Here is a 13,102-nt window from a genome sequence, read left to right on the forward strand (position 1 = left end):
AATATGGTGCTCCTCTTGTACTCCAAATCTGATAGTGACAGTGGCATATGATTTAATATGAAATGAAGGGATAGCAATGCAACCATTGAACTAGCACAAGATCATGTAAGATAATATTTAAAAAGAAATTTCAATGTCCTTAGACTGTGACGGCAGGGGCATATGCATGAAACTGATGTGTAACGTAGTGATACTAATGCAACAGCATACCAAATATGATTGACATATTGCTTCATATTAAACTAGTGTAATCTGAAAACTTAACATTAGAATCTTAACATAGAGGCTGACACCTGTGAATCATTGTCACAGACAAGGCAAAAAGTACTTAGTGTCCTTGTCTACCTTTTTGAAAAAATAAAATGTATTAAAATTAAAATTTTGTGCATAAAACTAATCTCAAAATATTCAAAATGATGTTTATCCTAAATATCGATTCTTAACTTAAAGATACAAGTTTATAACACAAAATCATTCAAATAAAAGTAAGACTAGCATTTTAATCTACATTGAATATATTGCATTATTCATCTGGTACAATGTAATAATATGTATTGCATGTAAATAGAGCTACAAGAGAGAGATATATATATAATGTGAAAGAAAATAAAAATGGCAGCTGTTCTGTAATATGTGATTCACCCCCAACAAAGAGACTACACATTTTAATTTTTGTTATTAAGTTGCTTTATAGGTCTATAAAATGAAATGTTTAATTATTCATTCCAATCTGTCTGCACTTAGAGGATTAAAATTTCAAGTCCAGTAGTTTCTGTTGTGTTTTGCTGTCATATACAGATTAATTTCCCTTAGTTTTGAATTCAACAGTACATTCTAAATAATTTTTATCTCCCAAAAACAAGAGCTATATGAAAAGTCACATATTACTTTCTGTTTACTTTAACATTTAAAACAAAATATCAAAAATAACAATATGTAGGCTTTCCAATCATGAATCACATTTTGCATGATTCTTATCGGAGTTTTACTTAATAATTTATGAACAGTCCTAAACAATTAAATATGAGGTCATGTTATTCATGTTATGTACACAGTGTTAATCACAGACATGATTTTACGAGATCTACAAACAAAGCGGAAATAGGCAAAATTGAAAGTAAATATACAATTAAAAAGAGAATTGTAACGGTAAAATCCTGATTTGAAATAGCTGAATTCCGCTAAACAACTGAAAAAAATCATGTCTGTAATCCAAACTTGTAAAATATAAAACTTCAATACCAAATGAAACATCAGAAATTAAACAAGCATTCTGAGGAGCATGTCACAAAAAATCCAGTACCAAGAGAAAAATCTGTTGATATGAGAATAAAATGCAAACTTGTAAACAAAAACGTTCAGTAACTCAGTTTTTGCCTTTATTTTCTTAGGGCTGTAACTCAGCAAAAAAAATAATGAAGCAGAGGAAAATTTTGAGCAAAAAACCAATTTGCCAGACTTCCAGTAGTCTCTGAGGAGAAAACTTTGAAAGTTATAACATTAAAGCAAAAGAAAATTTTGAAAGTTATAACATTAAAGCAAAACAATTGTCAAAAAGGGGAACAACTCCAACAAGGCATCACAGATTTGCATGAAAATTTAACCAAACATAGATCTTAACATGCTGAACATGTTTTTGCTAAACCTAATAATTTTGGAGATATATGCAAAAAACCTATCTGACCCCTATGTTCTGTTTTTAGTAACAACGGCTATGTTTTTTGTACAGATAAAAAAGTTTGATTATAATTGGTCAAAATAGTGTCAGAGGAGAAGAATTTTGACAACAACAACAGATGGCAAGTGATGTCAATATCTAAAATGGCTCTTTGGTGCAGGCTAGGTAACAAGAATATACAAAGATAAAATAATGTACAGATGAGCATTTAACATAACATTAGGAAGAGGAGGCTTCTGTGTGTCCATTTGTTGCTTGCAGTGTTGATTTGCCTTTTAAAAAGTCACCTGTAAAAATGTATTCCTTATTCAATATTTAAGGCATAGTATTTAACAGACAATACAGTTATAAATTCATATAAAATATAAATATAAAATTGGAAAAGACTTCATTCAAAGGATAACCCAGGTCAATTTCAATCTTTAGTCAGGCAGTTTTAGAAGTGAAAAAGGTAAAGAATGGAAAATTTGTCTCAAATAAATCTATGCAGAAGTATGTTATTGTTTGCTTCTTTCAACTCTTGGCTTCATCGGTGTGCTATTTGCATTTTGGTTCTGTTTTTCATCACAAAGAAGTAGGATTTTCATTGCTATTTATAAATATCTGTAATACTAGGGAAATGAAAAAAAAAGAATGTATCTCACATTTACTTGCATTCACTTTTGAAGCCTAAATCATTGTTGTATCAAAATAACGTCTAATAATTTTGTATCATGTTCATAAGAACAGAACTTTAACCCTTTTCTGTGCTCATCTTGGGTAAATAGTTTAGAATTCAGTTTTAAGAACAACAAAAGTAATACCTATATCAGATATGTATAAATCATTACAGAATGTCTAACACTGCATGATCTCAGCACTAAAATATCTTGTTCCTCCAAACAGGATCAATTTATTGTCTACTACAGCTACAGAATGTTGTTCCCGTTCACTTGGTAAATCCCCATTCACTTTTGGCTGTAACCATTCATGTGTTTCTTTTTTATAAAATTATTTTTAGTAAAGTAATACCAGATGTTGTTCCTACATCAGAAAAATACACAAGCTAAAAGGCTTATAACATTGGGAGGCAAACCATTCGTAGCCATCATCCCTAGTTTGATTAAAAATATATCAAGTATAGTCGGCGTCACATAAATAACATACTGTTAAAATTTGAATAAAAATATTTTCTACGACTTTTTTGACACCTACCGTCGTTTAAATTGTCTTAAATGACTTGCTCATTCGTTTAGCCAAACGGCTTCTCCCTAAACATTGAATCGTTAAATTCCGGTCAGATTTTAATTCTAGGTGCCAATATTTACATTGTAAAAAGTCGGCAGGTTTACAGTGATCGGGTTGCTAGGAGATGTTGTTTATGTTTAAATGGTTTGTCCAAAAACCGAAGAACCCAGAATGCACTTCGGCGTTATTTCGGATATCTCGGATTTATTTTACGCGAACAACGTACAATACCGAGAAGTTGATTAAGCAGACGATTGTCACCGGAGTTCGACGGGAACTTACGAACTTCGTTTGTAAACAAATCGTCCCGTAAAAACCAACATGGCGGATATTGGTATGGGATTTTCCCGTAAGGATTTGTTACGCATGATTTAAGCTTATAAGCGACTTGTTTTTGAGAAGCTGTGTGGCTAAACGAATGAGCAAGTCATTTAAGACAATTTAAACGACGGTAGGTGTCAATAAAGTCGTAGAAAATATTTTTATTCAAATTTTAACAGTATGTTATTTATGTGACGCCGAGTATAGTTTTTGAGTAGTTTATCCATAATGAAACTGTTGAATAAGTATAATAAGACCACAATTCATTGTCCCAGATTTTCATGTACACTTTTTCTGATTGAACTTTTAAAGATATCTGTACTATGTTCTAAGTCTTTAGCATCAGGATCCCAATCTGCTACAACTTAAACATAAGGTAAGCTATAACCCTTAGAAATAATCTTGCTTTGTCACTTTAAGATTCATTATTGACTAACGTTCTAATATTAGCCTAAATATGACAAAACTGCCAGTACAATACAAAATACGAAAGTGCGCCAGTACGGGATTTAGCCGTCTAATACGTCATATTGGCCTTGCTTATTGGCTGAGTTATTGGTCCTGGGCTAGTCATATTGGACATCAACTACACCTTAGTCTAATATGGCTAGCCTCGGACCAATAACTAAGCCAATATGAACCTTAGGCAATAATACTATAATATTTACAACTAGCAGTCAGTCATAATAAGACACAAAATTATTATTTAAATGATGCCTGGAAATGGAAAGATTGTAAATTGAAGGGAGACAACCAGAGCCTCGTTCCTTTCATTCTTCTACAGCTGTTGAGAAAAGAGTAGTCATAATGGGAGGCAGCTGGGAACAAAACCAACATTTTGCTGATTTACATTTATTTGATACAGGTAAAATTGAACAGCATTATGACTGACTGCTAGTTGTAACAATGTTTACACCAAATAATATTATAGTATTATTGCCTAAGGTTTTCCATATTGGCTTAGTTATTGGTCCGATGCTAACCATATTGGACGTAGTTGAAGTCCAATATGGCTAGCCCTTGACCAATAACTCAACCAATATGGAAAACCTTTTGCTATTATACCATTATTGACCACCAATTTGAACACCAAATTCGCCATGTTCCGATTTGAAGACAAATGAGTTTTTATGGTGAAAACAACATGCCAATTTCAAATATTGAGGTTTAAAGACGATTTAATATTGTCATGGAAACGATTTTTTCGCCAAAATTTCAAATGGAAAAAAGATATACACAACAAAGAACATAAAGTAATAAAAATAATACATACAAAGTAGCAAAAGCAAATGAGTAACTCGAACTCCACTGAAAAAAAAAAATGGAGCATGGACCAGGTGCACTGGTAGGGCAAGCGTGCTCTGCTATTGTAGAAACATCCGGCGAGTGTCACATAAAAAGTCAAGTCCAGGGTAGACGACAGAGGAAAGGAAAACTATGACACGTTGAACAAACCCGTTTTCATGGTGCAGATGGATACGCCGTAACGATCCACGTGTTCATGACGACGACCATAACCTTGTATGATTTCAAACTTGTAGCAACATAAATGTTTCATAAGCATATTTGTTAGAATTCTTGCGCGATACAAAATGTCTGCGTAGTTCCGGCAAGCTCTGGCATAACTTATGAGTTGTGATATGAATACTCCATACGCATGTTCTGAAGGCATGTTGCCACTGATGACAATTCTGAATAAAAAGTCATCACGTTTGGTCAATAGTTTTCCTTTACCATCGATTTCTAAGTGTAGGTCAAGATTAGGCTGACTTCACACTGTCTGTAGTATCCTTTATCTCAAGTTCTTTGGGGGCAGATGCGAGGTATTAAATCCCCGAAATTATTATTGTTTAAAGATAATACGTCATTTATATAGCGGAAACTGAGATTAAAGGATCTAGCTAAACGATATTTTTTCTTTCGGATCAGATCAGCTAGAAAGTCAGCCTCATAAGAGTGAAGGAGTAGGTCAGCAAGTAGAGGAGCACAATTTGTTCCCATTGGAATGACGACCGTTGGTTGAAATACGCATCCACCACACATGACAAATATGTTGTCGAATAAAAATCCAGCATTTTTGTAAACAGCTTCCTCTGTATATTAGGAAGATGATTTTGAATTATTTCTTACAAAGTATGAGGAATCTCTACCAAGAACTATATATTTGTATCTAGGTGAACCATCTTTTTTTGGAATGATAACCATATATAATGTTTTTTAGTCGGGATTTTAACTGAGTATGGGGAATAGAAGTATACAGTGCTAAAAAATCATAGTTTTTAATGCTAATATATTCTGATAATAGTCTTGAATTATTTATCTCCAAAATATTCGAATTTTTCAGGATCCACATTGAATTAATACCGCTACGGGAGTAACAAGTGTTGTGGTAGGACTGCAGACACTCTTTGACAGTTGTGAGTATAGAAGTTAAAAATTTTGAAAGAGGTTTTGGTGGTACATTTTACAGATCCAGCTATGTAACATTGTTTGTATGGATTCTTGTAGAATTTAGGAATCCAGTACATGAACAGTAAATCACAATCATCATCCTTGGTAGCGAGATCATTTTTTTTGGGGGGTTTTCCACAATCTCTTCATTTGAGAGTGTGGTAGCAGTATAGGTCTTATCACTGCTATTGATTTCTGCGCCAACCTCTGATAATAAACAGTGGATGTAAAACGTTTTGCAGACAAAAATAATGTTGTTTTGGGCTTTGTCTGCTGGTACGACAACATTTTTGTCATGTATAGTAGACCATGTTTTTGCTACATCGTGGTCTTTGAAAACTGATGTAGCCTTGGCACTCATTAACCTACTTAGAAGTTTCATTCGTTTCAAAATTAATGGCCTCACGGCCTTTAATCACTCTGATAGAGAATCAATGTCTTCTTGTTCTCGTTTTATCCATTTTCTTGCGTAGTCATCCACGGCATCCATAAGAAATTTCAAGTTATAATTCCAATTTATAGAGCGTGTTTCACGGTTCTTGGGACTTTTAGAAAGGATATTACGCAGAGATTCGTTTTCGATGATGGTTAAATCTCCCGTAACGACGTGATCGGAAGGACCATATTTGAATGGAGAGGTTTTGCAAGAATAGTCAGGTAGTTTAGCCTTGAAGTCTTCAATCTCGAGGTTCTGCAATAGCCTTTTATAATTAAAAACATTGGATGCAATGGGTGAAGTATAGGAATATGAAATAATTGGTATGGATTTGTATTTGAAATATGGGGGAATTTTGTTGGTAACGTTTTTGTGATGGAGGATGTTAGCCAAATTAATTGCATCTATACCTCTGTTGACAAACGGTAGTGGAAGATTGTTTTTCTTCATCTTGATTTTTCACACAAACTGGTTTAATGAGTCTGTAGAAACCAATATCCAAAATGATGGCAACAAGTCTGTAAACAGAAACAGGAGTGTCAAGACTTGTTTTGTATAGGGAGTGTAGTAGAGTGAGAGGTATGGAGTAGAGTATGGTTCTAATGTGATGAAGTCCAACAAGTTTTTGTATGAAAGGAAGGAGACCATCTATGGGAACATCATGTAATTTAAGTGACGTATACTGGCGATGGCTATGACTCCTTTCCCGTCTTTGATTTTTGTCAAATAAACTCATCACATTTATGCTATTGTTATATTGGCTTGAAAGGTTTCCTATACTATTGTTCTTGTCATTGCATCCGTAAGGTATTGCAGTACCTAATCTGCGAATCCAGTAACCCTCTCTTTCCCTACGATAGTTTTTACTTAGAACAGGAATGTTCGTAGGATGGTAATTTTTTTTTCTAAAATATGAACTTTCATAGAGAGGATCTGAAAAACTGACTCGATATGTTGTTAGATGCCATGGCGACGAAAAAATGGAAATTTTCATGATACCGGAATCCACTTTTTTCTCACGCCTACACTTTTTGTTCAGTTGGCAATTTGAATGAAATTTTGTTGTATTCTGTGACTTATTAAAATCTCGGGATTCATAAAATGTATTTTTATCAATATGCCGCCATTTTCAAAATGGAAGCTTAAGGTAATCATTTAGGATATTGCAACATTTCGGAAGCCTAGGTGGCTAGAATCTTGAAATTTGGAAGAAGATGGAACTTAGTGAGCCTTATGATATTAAGTAAAAAAGTGAATCGATATGTTGTCAGTTGTCATAGCAACGCAAAAACTAAAAGTTTCACAGATAACAAAATTCATTCAAACCATGGCCATAAGTTTTTTTTAATTGAACAATTTTAATGTAACTTGGTAATATAATTGATCTTGGTCAGATCTTCGAATCCAAGTAAATGTTTGGCAAAATATCGCCATTTTAAAAATGGATGCCTCAGGTCACAGTCTAGGACATCGCATTATCTCAGCAACCAAAGTGTCTACAATTTGAAAACTGGTCTATTGACAAAGTTGATTAGGCATTATAACATTTTTTTTTAAAATTTGAAACTTAAACTATTGTCAGGGGCGACATTCGCTATTGCTTGCCAGAACAATTGTAGCTATCATTATCATTATTCCACTTTCCGCTCCGAAATTTTGTTCGACTGCGAACTCAAAAACCGTACAGCGGAGTCTCATGAAAATTGAAACACATATGCGGTACCACCTGGAATGATTAATAAGCGTTTAAAAATTTTGAAAAAGTCAGCCATTTTGAAAAAAAAACGCTAAAAAGGAGAAAAAAATGTTAAAATATAATACATTGCAATATCTCTGAAACTTGGGTAGTCAGGAACTTGAAATTTGGAACATTGATAGAGTTAGCCTACAAAAATACTCCGATTTTAATGAAATTTGGTTTGTAGGGTAAAAATGATATGCTGATATGCAAGATGATTCAATAGTCGCCGTTGACATGGTTACCCATTTTCCTCTCCAAAATTGGAAAAACTCCGATTATGATGAAACTTTGTTTTTAGGGTTGAAATTACATTCTGAATTTAAGTTCACAAGATGATTTGTAAGTTGTCGTTGCCATGGTAACATATTTTCTCCCCCAAATTCTATGATTTTGAGGAAACTCTTGTTTAAGGGTACAAATGTCTTACTGAATCCAAATTTTAAGGTGAAATAGTATGCAGAATCCAAATTTAGAGTTTTTGAGACTGTTTGGAGTCTCAGGTGAGGCCGGTATTGGGAGCCCTTCATGATCCTTCAGATCTAATCATCTCTTGTTCTAGTTATCATTATTTTTCCACTTTCGCTGTTATATTGTCTGACCGTAATCAAAGAAACCATAAAGCGGGACAGACAAAGGTGAATTTTGTTCAACAAAAATGAATTCTGATTAACAAAATTTATAACATACTACAAATTTTCAATTTTGTGTCACAAAAATCAATTCTGTATCACAAAAATCAATTCTGTATCACAGTCTATTTTGTGTCACAAACGTCAATTTTGTGTGACAAAACTGAATTTATCACAAAAGACAATATTGTGAGACAAAATTGAATTTTGTATGCAAATTAGTTTACAGAATCATTTGGATATGCAAATGAATTCTCTCATCACGATTTTGTAAGAAGGTTTCTTTCTCATTGGATATAGTAACCGCGGGTCTCGCAGACGCAGGTTGCCGATTATTTTGAGCAACGCAGGACGGATAAGGCCGTTTTAAGTTAAATTAAAAAGAATCTTTTCAGTTGTATTCTACAGCAAACAGTTTTGTAATTAATAAGATTGCTATAATACGTTTTCATTGAACTTTGTTTGATAGACAGGTTTTAAAATACGCGATTTTTCTACTTTCGATTTATTGGGATTTTCCCTGGTGAATCACGTGATCAACTATAAAATGCTTTTGCCCGACCTGTTAATCGCAACCAAATTTGTAAAAATTTGACAAGATAATTTCTGTTAATGTATTTGTCCCAAAATTTGCTAGAAAAATAAATGAATCGTCAGATTAGCCAAGAAAATCATATTAAAAATATGTTGTGCGGTGAAATTTGTTAATCTGTCAAAGTCGGCGAAAAATTATTTTGTTCCACTATCTCTCACGATTTTTTGCCAGATACAGGTAGATTCCTTATTTCATTCCAATTCTATTGATGTATGACACAAAAAATTCGGTTGAGTTGGAACAGGTCGGGCGAGATGAAAAACCGACATAGTACGTGTCTAACTTTCGTTTCCTCGTCGTTTACAAATGCTCAAATGATCTATCTTTACTATCTTTAAATTCAAGATTAAGTGACATGGGTTATACGATTACGATATCCGATATTTCTTTCACTTATTTTCTTTAATATAACCGTGCAATTCGTACCTTATCCACTGTATTGCAGTGAATGCTTTAAGTTTGTGATACACGTGTACATGATGCTGCACAATTTGAATTCATTTGCATATAAAGGATTATGTAAACTAATTTGCATACGAAATTGACTTCTGTAACACAAAATTGAATTTTGTGTTACAGAATTGAATTTTGTGACACAGAATTTTTTTTTCAATTTTTTTTTATTTTGAAAGGGGAAACATGTAAGACAAACACAATGCACAAACATGTACAACAAGAAAGAAGTTCAGTTCATGAAATAAAAATCATCATAATTATGAATTATATACTACAGAATTTAAAGTTCATGTATTAAAAGCTATATCGATTTAGTCTATTACCGCATCCAAAGGCATCCATTTTGTAATAATTTTCTCTTTTTGTGTAGGGGATAGGTAACAAGTAGAATATTTATCTTAATACAATGTTTAAAGTATTCTATTCCACCATTAACACACGGATTAACATTTTTACATCTGCACTTAAATATATAATACTTCAAAAACAGTTGCACTTGGTTAATCATTTTTAAAAGGATGTTCCTCATCTACCCCAAAAATAATTTCTTTTGCATTGAAAGGTATTTAAATACCTAGCTCATGAAACCATTTTTTAAAAAAGGAAGCCAAATCATTAATCTTCAATGTTTGGCGATTTATTACAATTGATGCTTTCCATCTGCCTGGTATGGCACTAATAATTCCATAATATTCTAAAAAGTTAACATTTACATTGTATTTCCCTTTAAATTCATCATAAGAATAAAAACTATTCTGATTAGATATCAGATCATTTATGAAAAATATACCATTCTCTGAGAACTTAGGTTTAATGCACAGTTTTTTCCCTATTTTCAAAAATGGGTTAAGCCATAAGGACCGTTTTAGAAGGGAATCAACATCCATATCATTTGGATCTTTTGTGTCGTTCAAAATAGAAAAATGGATAAATACATCTCTCCAAAAAGAATTTAGTTTTTGTGCCACAAGACAAAGACCCTCAGAGGAGGCATACAATATCTCATCACCACCCCATCTCTGTATATAATCTATCAAGAGAATGTTCCAAGGGGAGTAATTTTGAGGATCTTATAAAGCCAACTAAACTTTAGGCTGTATCAGAATGATACAATATCTGGAATTTTAAGACCTCCTTCCTCAAAATCATTAATAATGACAGATCTCTTTATCTTGTCTGGTTTTCCATTCCCCCCCCCCAAAAAAAAGAAAATATTTTGAGTCTCCCTTAGGATGGTATCAGGGGGATTTGGAGGCACTGTTAACACCTGTACTAAAATAGGAAGAGCTAAGGCCTTGATAACAGTTATCCTTCTAATATGTCAGTTCTCTATAAGTCCATGTGTTAATTAGAGACTTGATGCTCTGAATTTTATCATAAAAATTGCAAATGGTTTTGTCAACCTTTGTTAATTCAAACCATATGCCCAGTAATTTAAACCTTCCCGCGTGATTCCATTTTAAAATTTTTGTGAGGAAGAATTTCCTCCTCACATCCCTTTCTTGAACCAATCCATATTGCTTCTGTCTTGTCAATATTTACTCTCAAACCAGCACACTCCGAGAATTTGTCAAAGAGTTATAAGGAATTTTCTGATGAAATTTCACTGTCATCCAGGACCAAAGAAGAGTCGTCCGCTTATTGACTTAGTAATAACTCAGAGTCCCCTACCACGACACCGGTCACATTTGGGTCATTTTTAATTGCTGCACTCAGAAACTCTAAAACCATAATAAATAGATAAGGTAACAGCGGGTCACCTTGGGGCACTCCCCTTTCTAAAGTAAACAATTCTGATATGTGTCCGTTATTCAGAACTGTACTAGAAGTGTCTGAATAACATCCACTTAATGAAGGTCGGACCAAAACCATAGAATTTCAAAGTCTCTTCAATAAATGACCATACAACAGTATCAAGCCTTCTCAAAATCCACCAGCAGTAATAACCCAGGAATATCATCCTCAGTTTTTCAATCAGGTCAAAAAGTAATAACCCCCTGTCTCTGACTAATCGAAAAATTGCCTTTGTCTAAGGCTTTATTTAAGCATTTCCACAAAAATATCTTAATATCATTCCAGAAAAACCTCTACTGTAAACCCATCTATGCCCGGCGACTTCGAATTTTTCATGTTTTTAGAGAGGACAGACATTCCTGAAGTGTCAGACGAAACTCACAGAGACCAACCTCTTCCTCAGTAGGTTTAGTAATATATTGGTTATCATATTGAAGAAATTTCTCTCTGTGGTAATCGCCTAACACTGGGTCAGAGCGCTGGTATATAATTTGTTGTAAAAAAAAATTCTGCTCCCTGCGAATATGCTCAGGTTCAACTATCACAGTATTACCGTCTAAAAATATCTTTGGTATGACCCTTTCTAAATAATGCTTCTTCTCTAAATTACAGAAATAATTTGCTTCCCTTTCTTCCTCTACCCGCCATCTTGCTTTTGCCCTTGTTGTAATAACCTGCGCCTTTTCTCTCAAAGTTTTTATCTGAGACCCAACATTATCCATTTCCTCACGTGGGATTTTGTATAAAATTTTCATTTAGACTAATTAATCCAATCTGTAACTCATTTTCTCTTTAGTCTCTTTCACTTTTTAAAAAAGGTGAGAATGATATAGCAGATCCACGTATTCTAAATTTAATCATTTCCCATAATAATTGGGAATCAATGGTGTATTCCTTATCTTCATCATCGAAACTAACGAGTGGATCACATTCATATTCTGCTAATACATTTTTATATCATCTTTTGCCTTGGTGACAAAGTCAACTTCATGCAAAAGACTGTTATTAAATTTCCATACTCCCTTCCCTCTACTTTGGTTAATAAATTTTAAGACAATGGACACTCGTGAATGGTTTGATCTATAACTAACCCCAATGTGAGATGACACAGGAAACGACTCTGTAATGAGAAAATAATCTAAACGACTATTGTCTGGACCGCCCCATGAAAATCTACTGTCTATGGGATGATGTATCCTCCATAACGCAGAATTGACTTTTGTGACACAAAATTGAATTTTGTCTCACAAAATTGATTTTGATTACAAAAAAATCAAGTCCCATTCGGCGCCCCGTAGGTACTATCTGATGTTTATAAAATTGCAAAAAGTCGGTCATTTTCGTGGTATCGGTCCATCTTTTGGCATGAGTTTAAATACTTGGGAAGTTTGAATTCTTTAACATGTATATCGACGGAGTTATAATCTTGCGAAGCTAAATGAGGCGATAAAATGGATTATTACTTGAATATTGACTCTTTAAAGTAGTTTGTGTGAAAAGTCAAGGTGAAGAAAAACGATCATTTCTTCCACTACCGTTTGTCAACAAATGTATAGATGAAATTAATTTGGCTAACATCCTCCATCACTAAAACGTTACCAACAAAATTCCCCCATATTTCAAATACAAATCCATACCAATTATTTCATATTCCTATACTTCACCCATTGCATTAAACAATTTTAATTATAAAAGGCTATTGTAGAACCTCGAGATTGAGGACTTCAAGGCTAAACCAACTGACTGTTCTTGCAAAACCTCTCCATTCAAATAC

General features: G+C 33.6%; 1 long non-coding RNA gene across 1 annotated transcript; it reads right to left on the reverse strand.

Moving 5' to 3' along the window:
- Positions 1 to 561: 561 nt before the first annotated feature.
- On the reverse strand, positions 562 to 12,360 carry LOC148622510 (uncharacterized). The gene is made up of 3 exons (XR_015920668.1): positions 11,882 to 12,360; positions 2,482 to 2,701; positions 562 to 1,965 (listed from the first exon to the last, which is right to left on the reverse strand). It is a non-coding gene; the product is annotated as an uncharacterized LOC148622510 (long non-coding RNA).
- Positions 12,361 to 13,102: the final 742 nt, after the last annotated feature.

Source organism: Perna viridis, chromosome 3 (assembly GCF_037379345.1).
Source record: "Perna viridis isolate PV_CMFRI_1.1 ecotype Kerala chromosome 3, ASM3737934v1, whole genome shotgun sequence".
NCBI classification, from domain to species: Eukaryota; Metazoa; Mollusca; class Bivalvia; order Mytilida; family Mytilidae; genus Perna; species Perna viridis.